General features: G+C 45.3%; 1 protein-coding gene across 1 annotated transcript in view; it reads left to right on the top strand.

Annotated features, from left to right (window-relative positions):
• Positions 1-1362: 1362 nt before the first annotated feature.
• Positions 1363-11936, top strand: part of SLC25A22 (solute carrier family 25 member 22) — a 133602-nt gene continuing 123028 nt past the window's right edge. The window contains exon 1 of the mRNA XM_061610023.1: positions 1363-1717. The gene's annotated coding sequence lies outside the window, so the exon portion shown is untranslated. The remainder of the gene's footprint in view (positions 1718-11936) is intronic.

Here is an 11936-nt window from a genome sequence, read left to right as displayed (position 1 = left end):
CCGAACCGTCTTCAAGGGCAGCCCCACGTAGAGTGCATTGCAGTAGTCTAATTTAGAGGTTAGCAGAGCATGAACAACTGAAGCAAGGTTTTCCCTGTCCAGATAGGGGCGTAGCTGGGCCACCAGCTGAAGTTGGTAGAAAGCACTCCGTGCCACCGAGGCTACCTGGGCCTCCAGTGACAGGGATGGTTCTTAAAGAACTCCCAAGCTACGAACCTGCTCCTTCAGGGGGAGTGCAACCCCATCCAGAACAGGTTGAACATCCACCATCTGGTCAGAAGAACCAGCTATTAACAGCGTCTCAGTCTTGTCTGGATTGAGCTTCAATTTATTCACTCTCATCCAGTCCATTATCGCAGCCAGACATCGGTTCAGCACCTTGATAGCCTCACCTGAACAAGATGAAAAGGAGAAGTAGAGCTGCGTGTCATCAGCATACTGGTGGCAACGCACTCCAAAACTCCTGATGACGGCACCCAGCGGCTTCATATAGATGTTAAAGAGCATGGGGGACAGAACTGACCCCTGCGGAATTCCATATTGGAGAGCCCAGGGTGCCGAGCGATGCTCCCCAAGCACTACCTTCTGGAGACGACCCGCCAGGTAGGAGCAGAACCACTGCCAAGCAGTACCTCCAACTCCCAAATCCGCAAGTCTCCCCAGAAGAATACCATGGTCGATGGTATTGAAAGCCGCTGAGAGGTCAAGGAGAACCAACAGAGTTACACTCCCCCTGTCTTTCTCCCGACAAAGGTCATCATACAGGGCGACCAAGGCCATCTCCGTGCCAAAACCGGGCCTGAAACCCGATTGAAATGGATCCAGATAATCGGTCTCATCCAAGAGTGTCTGGAGCTGGTCTGCAACCACTTTTTCAAGGACCTTGCCCAAGAATGGGACGTTTGCTACTGGCCTGTAATTGCTAAGGTTTTCTGGGTCCAGGGAAGATTTCTTCAAAAGTGGTCTCACTACTGCCGCCTTCAGGCAGCCAGGGACCACTCCCTCACGCAGTGAGGCATTAATCACTTCCCTGGCCCAACTGGCGCTGCTATCCCTGCTGGCTTTTATTAGCCAAGAGGGGCAAGGATCCAACACAGAAGTGGTTGCTCGCACCCGTCCAAGCACCTTGTCAACGTCCTCAACGAAACATAACAAAACAGTTCAGGGAAATTAAAAAAAACGTTGTTTATGCACAGTGCTCTTTCAGAGAGCTGATGATGAAGTCCAAAGTTTCTACTTAATTATGTTCTCTCTCTCCCCGCCCCTTCCAGATGAGTTTTTTATGTGTTTGTGTGATTTTGGGAGGGAGTAGAATCTGACTTCATCCGAGAGCGAGTGTGCTGCGACGTAAGCAGCCCTCCTCCTGCTTCTGACAGCAACAGCAATGCACCGGTGATGGGAGGAGTGAGTAAGCCAGGGAGAGTTTTGACGCGAGCGGTTTCACGTGAGCCCTCCTGGGGCTGGAAACTATTGTGTCGAGGCGAGAGAGTGACGGAGAAAGTGGAAGCAATTGCACTCAGCGGCCAGAGGCGGCGGTGCCGAGCTGGAACTGGCAAAGAAACTGCACGGACATCCTGGTTTGTACCACTTAAAGGAAAAGCCAGAGTAGAGGGAGGGGAGAGCGAGTGAGGCACATACCCAGGGAGATCGGTGTTTTCCTGGCTATTTCCCGACAGAGGCGGAGCAAAGAGAATCACCCCAGCGCCCTAATAGCTCGGTGAGTGCTATTTGTTTCTTTTAACCCCCTGTGGCTTTGCTCTGTGATGCCAGATGGGCTGTCGAGGTGTAGCGAAGCTCATCCGCGGAGGTCTTCTTGCAAGCTTCCCTACTTCAGCCCAAGAACGGGTGGAGGAGCGCCTGAAATCGTTCCGCTGAGCGTTATTAGAAATGATTTGCAAATGCAGCAGGGTTTGCAACCCTGCCCTGACCGCTCCCTCTGTTGCATGAGCTTGCGGCTCGTTTGGTTGCAACGCGGCGGGGATTAGCCTCCCACATAGAGCACGAGTGTCCTTTCCCCCCCTCTCCTCCTGAAAAGCAGAGCGAAACGGCAGGATTAAATATCGGTGCCCACAGTGAACTCCGCTGTTAGTACTGGGGAAGGGGGGTGGAGGACGTATCCTCGCCTAACTGCATCCGAGAGGTCCTTCTTTTTCTCTCCTCCCGCCCCCCTTTCTCGGTCTGTTGCATCATGCCCCCTTCCCCTAGAAGGGAGAATCTCGAGATGAAAACGCCCCTTTATCTTTACTACATCTTCACCTTAAAAATAAAAAGGGGCTTGCCTGTAACAGCAGCAAAGTTTGAATGGAGCCCCGTTTCCTCCTCGACCATATGGGCAACTAGCTGAGAGTCCTCCTCCTCCTCAAGAGCATTGCAACGAACCCCTTCCTGTGTACTCCGCATAACTGGTTGTATTTCATTTTTGGTATGATGTTTATATCCTTATTTTTGAGCACTGTGCTGGCTGGTAAATGTCAAGCTTCATACTGGAGGGTGTGGAGTAAATAGGGGGAACACAGAGGGCAATCGTTCGCCACAGTCCTCCGGATTCCTAGGGTTGCACGCGATGCTTGACGCTCCGCTCCCACGTGTGCTTACTCGGAAATCTTTGGAGTGAGCCCAGCGAGGCTTACTCTCAAGGTAAAGCGCACAGGACTGCCGCCAAAGCAGCCTTTTGACCTTTCACCTCTTCATCCTATGCCCTCACCCTGGATGGCATGACTTTTTGTTTCATGTGTTTTAGCATTTGAGAGGGTTTAACCTTAACAATGTTGCCAGTGACCCTGGAAACTCAGTGCACATTTAAAGTAACATTACTTTGCTGCAACCCAGTGAAACATGATAACTCTTTGTTGCATATCCCGCTTTGTTGGTGGGTAAACATGTTTTTTAGCATAATGATGCTCAGGAGGATCTCTGCCTCAGAGCTTCCTGGTTGTATCAAAACCAGTTCATCCTCCCTCTCTCATGCACACATACAGCTGTTTGTGTGACAGCTTGTCTGTGATTTGTTATCTCCAGAAAATGTGGTAATATGGTTTTTTGTCGGAGAACCTTGTAAAAACTAAACTGAGGAAGCCTTTTAGATTCTTCCCCTATTGCAGAAGTGATCCCTGTCCTTCAACCTTGTTCTCCAGCAGGGTAGTCTCTCCTGCCTGCACGCTGGAAGCAGCGTGGCATATTCTCAGGCCAGAGTCTCCTCCCACCCTGAGTGCGAGGGCAGCCACAGCCTGCCAGATCCAATCAGGCTGCAAGCAGCATTTATTTATTTTTTAATTTTGAGAAAACAGGACAGGATGCAAACACCCTCTGGCATATATATAGACACATGGATGACCACAGCGTGTTGTCACTGAGGGATTTGCTATCAACAAATCTCAGCATATCCTGAAGGACTGAATCTACTCACTTAGCTTGATTTTGCACCACAGGCCTGGATGGTGTATAACTGATCTTTCTGCCAATATATAAAAACGGTGTGAATTGGGAGCCTTTTGTTGTACAAACACAGAATACCAGGCTTGCAAGGCATGCTGAAACATTGGATCTAGGGGTCACCAACCAAGATTTTGTTGGGATTCACAGATCAATTCACAGATTAATCTGAGCAGCTGTTTCTAGGGGCAGCGCTGATTGGAATCCCGTCTGTAAGGTGGCTGCAAAGGGGCCCCACTGGATGTTGTCTGTCGCACTCAAGGCCCACTGTTCGAGTCTACTAATTGTTAAAAGAATATTGCAGACTAAATTAGTATTTGTGTGTAGCCACTGGCTCAAATCTGCTTCCCATGCTTTACATCATCTTTCAGCTGGCATTCCCAGAGTGATTTTTCAAAAATATGTCAATGAAAACTAGCTGTGAAATATGTTTGTTTTGGCTTGTGTTTTTTAATTTGCTTACATTTTCTAGGCTAATTTAGCACTGGGTTACTATGATGGTGCTTAGAATTTGACCTTGGTTCTGCAACTACACTGCTATATATGACCTTGAGCACGCCAGTTTATTACTCTGTCCTCCTTACCTTTTCTGGTGCTCTCCACTTAGATTTGCAACTCCTCTGATCATCTTTTCTTTGCTTGCTTTGATATGTGCTTATGCAGCACCTAGCATAAAGAGGGGTTAATCAAATGTGTGGCTGCTGTGGCTGCGGTAAGTGTGATGCTCAAAGGTCTTGTAGGCAGATCTTTCAACAAGGATACTTCCTTGCCTTAGGCAAGTCATTAAAATGAAGTGATGAATAATGCATAAGTGGCCACATCTTTCTTAAAGAGGGAGCCTGATGTGAACTCATTTCTCTAGCTTTATGCTTTCCTTGGTGGCTTAGAAAAAGAAAATGCACGCATACCAGATTCCTAACAGAGTTATTCAAAAAGAAATAAATGTATGTATGTATTCCATTTTTAATGTCCATCTGTCGACACACTTGGATGAAACGGATTATTTGGATCCATACCAATCGGGTTTCAGGACTGGACATGGAACTGAAACAGCCTTGGTCGCTCTGGTGGATGATATGAGGAGGGCATTAGATAGGGGAGAATTCACCTTTCTTGTCCTCCTCGATCTCTCAGCGGCTTTTGATACTGTTGACTACAGTATCCTTTTACATCGCCTGGAGGGATTGGGAATAGGAGGCACTGTACTGTAGTGGTTCCGTTCCTTTCTCTCCGATAGGCATCAACAGGTAGCATTGGGGGAAGAGGTTTCAGACCCTTGGCCTCTCAATTGTGGTGTGCCACAGGGCTCTATCCTCTCTCCCATGCTATTTAATATCTATATGAAGCCGCTGGGGACAATCATTAGGAGATTTGGGCTGCAGTGTCACCAATATGCGGATGACACTCAGCTCTATCTCTCATTTAAATCCTCACCAGAGTTGGCTGTGGAGACCATGTCCAAGTGCCTGGAATCCGTGAGTGGATGGATGGGAAGGAACAGGTTGAAGCTGAATCCCGATAAGACCGAGGTGCTACTCATGGGGGACAGAGGAAGGTTGGGAGATATTGACTTGATGTTCGATGGGGTGAGATTGCCCCTAAAGGACCAGGTCCGCAGCCTTGGGGTTGTTCTTGATTCCAAGCTGTCCATGGAGGCTCAGATCTCGGCAGTGAGTCGGGCAGCTTGGTATCAATTACACCTCATACGTAGACTGCAACCATACCTTCCTGTTCATCAGCTCCCATTGGTGGTACATGCCCTGGTCACCTCTCGTTTGGATTACTGTAATGCGCTCTACGTGGGGCTACCCTTGAAAACAGTCCGGAAATTACAACTTATACAAAATGCGGCGGCTCGACTACTTACAAACTGTCGCCGCCGGGAGCATATCACCCCAGTGCTGTTCGACCTGCACTGGCTTCCAGTTGTTTTCCGGGCCCAATTCAAGGTGTTGGTATTAACCTTTAAATCCCTACACGGTCTCGGCCCAGTTTATCTGATGGAGCGCCTCCAACGCCACCAATTATGCCGCCCGACAAGATCAGCCACACAGGGCCTTCTCTCAGTCCCGCCAACTAAAACAGCTAGGTTGGTGGGGACTAGAGAGAGGGCATTCTCAGTGGTGGCCCCCACTCTCTGGAACTCCCTCCCGTATGATCTTCCGCATGCCCCTTCCCTGAATGTATTCCGCCAGGCCTTGAAGACCTGGCTTTTCAGACAGGCCTTCGGGACTTCCGGGGAGGGTTAATCTCTATGACAAATTGCCTATTACTCTGAACTGTCATTGTTTATAGTTTTTATCGTTTGTATTGTATTATGATGATGTATTTTATTGTAACCGAGATGTACGTCGCCTAGAGTGGCCATTGGCCAGATAGGCGACACATAAATTAAAGTATTATTATTACCTTACAGGGAGCTTGGGGTGACATACCTGGGAGTTCCTCCCCTCCCATATTTTATCCTTACAGCAGCCCTGTGAGGTCGTTTAGGCTGAAATGGTGATTGATCCAAGCCCACTCATTCCACTTCATAGCTGAGTAGGGATTTGAACCCAAGTCTTCCTAGTCTGTATCTAACGTTGCCAGAACATTATACTGGTTTACATTTTTGGTTCAGATTTCTTCCTTCAGGCTGTTGAGCCATTCCCAGGTTTCTAGCTATGTATTTTTTCCTGCTCTAGGATTGCTGCATGATATAATTTTAAAAAATACAGCTTCCCCATCAATTCATCTATGTGCTGTGAAAAATTAACTTGCTGAATTTTGTTCCAAATCACAGCTGTTAATGTACAGCAAGACGAGGGGGACTTACATGTTGATTTTTTTAAACAAAAATTCAACTACTACTACTAGAAGACTGTATGAATCTGTGTGATCCAGTCATTGAAATGGTTGACTTTCACCTGGGAACGTTCCAATGTATGTCCAGGCATAGGCTTGCTAGGTATGGTTGTTGGCAGGTCACTATTCCTTGGCTCCAGTCTCTTGTCTGTAAAATGTGAATACTAGCAACCTTCCCTCCCAGGGCTCTCAGAAGAACTACATATTCAAGACTGTAAAAAGTACTTCCCATGCTGCTGCCATTGTCCTAAATAGGCTCCCTAGGAAGTCAGCCTTCTTGCCATTAATGGAGAAGGTGTGCTAAGGATCAAAGTGCTATGTAAACAGTAACTAATAAATATGGATTGGAATAATCAGAGGCTATTGATCAACCCACATATAAGCTTATTTGATTTTTTCCCCCTAAGGCAACCCCCCCAACACACAAAGCAAAGATCTAAAAGAACAGTTGCATTTACAAATGTGATTGCTGTGGTGGGACCAGGGGTGTAATCATCCAGGGTCTTGGGTGTGTGTGTCTTAGACCCCCTTACTTTCTTGGGAGCAGGGTCCCAGCAGGGTCCCTATGACTCCAGGGTCCTACAAGCCAAACAGCATGAAAGTGTGTTAGTCACTGAGAAGAATCTTCTAACATGCTTCTTTCTCCTTTCATGCTGATCAGAACCAATCAGTAAAAAGTGAGTCAGCCACAGAGAAGACTCTGCTCAGCAGCTAACACACTAATGTGTTTCATGCTAATTGGTTCCTGGGGACTTCTATTGTTGTGTGGCATGCATGGGAAAGGCTGAAGAATACAGTGATGAGAAAGGACAGCAAGCAAGTGAGTGAGGTGGCATGGCTGTGAGGTGTCATGGCATGACTATCACGAAGAGATCTTACACTTCTGAATTTACCACTACATTGCTGGGTGGAACAGTTGTTAGTTTAGTGCCTTCCGTGCTTGCCAGTTTAGAAAGCAATCTCAGCAACTGCATGTTCATTTGATTTTATATTCTAGGGTTTTGTGCAATGGCAGCCTGCTATACATAATCACTAAAGGAGGACTCTGACTCCAAGCCCTCTGAAGGTTGGGTACATGCAGTGAGAATGTGCAGAGGCATTGATTTTAAGATATGTGTGGTGTATTTTGTCAAAGTGCATTAGTTTATATAATCCCTTTTTCTGCAGAGCATTGCACAATCCTGCACTTTAAAGGAGGCCAAGCAGAGGGAGAACACTTGAGCTGAAAAGGGAAAGCTAAGAAAGAAACAAGAAACAGAATGGCAGAAAACAAATTAAGCTTCAAACCAAGAATGCAAGGCATGACTGAAGTTGCAAATGCTACCAAATGTCATATGAAATGCAGGGAGCAGTGCTGTTCGATAAACCAGGGAGATCTCCTATTAAAACAGCCTTGTATTTAAACACTAGCCTGATAGCCATGGGTGACAGGACGTTGCAGGCAGGTGGTTGGGCAGGAGGAGGGATGGAGCTCTTTGACCCTCCTCTGAGGTCAGCATAGAACAAAACGGGCTACCTGAGGATGGAATCCTCTCTCCTCCACACCCAGTTTAGAAATGAAGCAGGCTGCAACCCTACTTTAGCAGGTTAGTAATTTTTGTGGACTTATTTACATGGCTATATTAAAACATCTCATTTTGGACATTGATATTAGGCTGCATCTACACATGCAACAGAATGTGGTGGGAATAAGATGGTAGGGGATTGTGGGTGGGGAAACCATATCTTAGATGCTTCCCAAGAGAGGTAGGTAGGGGTCTGCCTGTGAGTGAGTGATCCCTTTTGCATTCACTTCTTTCTCCTGTAACAGCTTTCTGTTTTTATCCTCTTCTTCTCTATTCCTTGTTTGTTTGTGTGTTATTAGATAATTTAAAAAATTAACCTTTTTTTCTCACTTCCTAAATTTCTTCAGCACCTTCTTTGGTCCTTTCCCCTCAGAGGAGGGAGACCTTCCTTCTTTTCTCCCTCACCCGAGCCTTTCTATTTCCCGACCATTTTTACTCACCATACAGGGATTTACTGGTGCTAGCACTGGTATGGCCAAGAGGCGCTGGCATAGTTAGGGGGCAGGGAAGGCGAGTGGCAGGCTGTAGCACTGAGACCCACCTGAAAGTGGCTGAAGGCCCACTGAAGGTGGCGCCTGGCCCACCATCTGAGAAACACTGCTCAAGATGTTGTTGGACTCCTAGGCCCGGGTGGGAGTTCTAGTCTAGCAACATTTGGAGGGCCACAGGTTCCCCATGACTGGGTTAATAGATCTATTCTAACTGTGTGGTAGCAAAATATGGACATTGCATGCTTGACTGAAGCAGCAGCATTAGATGGCACAATTGAGGTGTCAGAATTTTTCTTTCAAGTGGAAACCACCCCTTCTTGTCTCATAGTTTCTCCCACAAGCAGTATATGCAGCTATAAAATAGTGAAACACAATATTTTTGTGTGTATGCTGACACATAAGTTGGCCTTCACCAACTTGCTACCTTCTAGCTGTTTTTGACTGCAACTCTCATCAGCCCAAGCCAGCATGACTGTGCTGGATGGGATGGAGGGGAGTTGTTGTCCAAACCAGCTGGAAGGCCCCAGGTTGGTGAAGGCTGCTACATGCTTTAGCATCTTGGATTGATTTAAAGATCTCCGAGGGCTTTATCTTTTGCATTTTGCTTCATTTTAATGTTGGAGGTTACAGCAAGGCTATTTAATACTGAGTCACAGTGTCTTCTTTACTGTTTAATCATTCTGCTTCTGGTGGGGGCTGCTTTAATGTGTCCTAGCACTTTTTGTTGCAGATCAGCATGATTCTTCTCTTCTCTGGTACAGATCCCAAAATATCCTTATGTATACTTTCCAGAACAGGCGTAACTGTCACCTCTGTTGTCATCCCTAAAGTTGAGAAGTTAAAACACATTCCCATGAAATATGTGTAATTTAGTAGCAGACAATTGAGGTCAGAGTCAGATTTACCTATGAAACCATCATTTCATAGGGTGGTTTCTGTAGCCACCTCCATTTTCTTGCCTCTCTTGGCTCAACATCTAGCTCTTTGGCTCAGATCAAACATTATGCCTAACCATCATTTAGAATTCAAACCATGTTTAGAGTTTTCAAATATACAACAGGCAAGCTATGGCTTAGAGGTCAGCTTCTTGTCTGCTTCTGTTTTCTGTCCTCTTAGAATTTAACTTTAATGATTTCATTCTGTCTTCATGATGTAGCAGCTCTTAAAGCAGAACAATGCCATAACTATGGTTTATCAATTTAGATAATGTGCCAAATAGTTGTTGGCACAAACCATTGTTTGCAATCCTACTTCACAACTTTGTTTTGTATACAGGCTAGTTTATTCCTGGCTGGTTGTAAACCATGGTTTGTCAATTCAGATATTGCACCAGACTTCCTTAATTATGGTTTGGCATGATGTCTGACCTCCTCTTCAGATGCACACCTTAATGTAGTGAGGGGGTTTGAGTGTGCTGAAGAAGCTGAGAGCAATGCCGTCAGGAGTCTAGACCAAGAGGCTAGGCGCCTAGCAGGGGCACCCAAGGCGGAATGGTCAAAGCTGAAACACCAGACTAAGATGCTTCCAAACTCAGAGGAAGGCAATGGTAAACCACCTCTGACCATGAAATCCCTATGAACAGAGTATCCAAAATGCAACACGAGATAGTGCTGGAAGATGAGACCCCCAGGTCAGAAGGCACTCACCGAGCTACTGGGGAAGAACAAAGGACAAGTACGAGTAGCGCTGTGACTAATGATGCAGCTGGGTCAAAGCCGAAAGGAAGTCCAGAGGCTGATGTGCACAGATGCGAAAGGAGAGCCCGGAGTTGTACAACTCACACAATAGGAACATGGAATGTGAGAAGCATGAACCAGGGAAAGTTAGAAATTGTCAAGCAAGGAATGGGACACATCAACATTACAATACTTGGTGTGAGCAAACTTAAATGGACGGGAATGGGACATTTCCAATCAGGCAACTACAAAATATTTTATGCAGGAAATGAGAAATTAAGAAGAAATGGGGTTGCTTTAATAGTGAAAAGTGATGTAGCAAGAGCAATTAGGAGCTACAACACAAGGTCTGAGTGAGTGATATCAATGAGATTAAATGGGAAACCTATCAACATAACCATCATCCAAGTCTATGCTCCGACGGCAAACACAGAAGAAGAGGAATTGGAGAGATTTTATGCAGAAGTACAGGAAGAAATTGATCACACACCAAAACAAGATGTGCTGATAATCATGGGGGATTGGAATGCAAAAGTAGGGAACAGAGAAGAATTAGGAATTGTGGGGAAATGGGTCCTAGGAGACAGAAACAAAGCAGGAGAAAGACTTATTGAGTTCTGTGAAGCCAATAATTTGTTTCTTGCGAACACATTTTTTGAACAACCGAGACAACTATACATGTGGACATCACCAAATGGTCAATATAGGAATCAAATTGATTATATAATTGGTAGCAGAAGGTGGAGAAGTTCCATACTTTCTGCAAAAACAAGACCAGGAGCAGACTGTGGTACAGATCATGAACTGGTCATATCGAAAACCAGAGTAAAGCTAAAGAAGACCAACAAAGCAATCGTAACGCCAAAATACAATTTAAATAACATCCCAGAAGCATATAAAGATCAAATAAGGAATAGGTTTGAGGCTTTAAACGTAGCTGACAGAGAACCAGAAGAAGAAGAATGCAAAAAGACAATACCTGTAGTTAAAAAGAAAGAAAGACCCCAATGGATAGCTGAAGAAACTCTTCAAATGGTTAAAGAGAGAAGGAAAGCAAAAGCAAAAGGAGATAGAAACACAGTCAGAACCCTAAATGCAACAATACAGCGACTAGTATGTAGGGACAAAGAGAACTATTACAATAGTTACTGTATAGAAATAGAAGAGGACAACAAAAAGGGTAGAACAAGAGCCCTGTTCCAAAAGATTAGAGAAATTAAAGGGAAATTTAATCCAAGAGTACGGATGTTGAATAATCAACAGGGGAACACACTGAATGACCGAGATGAAATAAAAGGAAGATAGAAGCAATACACTGAAGAACTCTATAAAAGAAATGCCAGGATGACAGATTCATTCACGGAGGAACCATATGATGAAGAACCAGAAATTTTAGAATGCGAGGTGAAAGCTGCTCTTAAAATACTTGGAAGAAACAAATCACCAGGAATAGATGGTGTACCAATAGTGTTGCTACAAGCTACTGAGACTGAATCAGTCCAAATTTTGACTAAAATCTGTCAAGAAATATGGAAAACTAAACAATGGCCCACAGACTGGAAGCGTTCCATATACATCCCAATTCCAAAGAAAGGGGATCCCAGGGAATGCAGTAATTATCGAACTATTGCCTTAATATCCCATGCAAGTAAAGTAATGCTCAAGATTCTACAACAAAGGCTCTTACCATATATGGAGCAAGAAATGCCAGACGTCCAAGCTGGATTTAGAAAGGGAAGAGGTACCAGAGATCATATCGCAAACATACGTTGGATAATGGAACGGACCAAGGAATTTCAGAAGAAAACCACCCTGTGCTTTATAGATTACAGCAAAGCCTTTGGCTGTGTAGATCATGAAAAACTATGGAATGCTTTAAAAGAAATGGGGATGCCACAGCATCTGATTGTCCTGATGCGCAACCTATA

This window comes from Rhineura floridana, chromosome 2, assembly GCF_030035675.1.
Source record: "Rhineura floridana isolate rRhiFlo1 chromosome 2, rRhiFlo1.hap2, whole genome shotgun sequence".
Taxonomy (NCBI): domain Eukaryota; kingdom Metazoa; phylum Chordata; class Lepidosauria; order Squamata; family Rhineuridae; genus Rhineura; species Rhineura floridana.
This window is presented reverse-complemented; position numbering and strand designations above follow the sequence as displayed.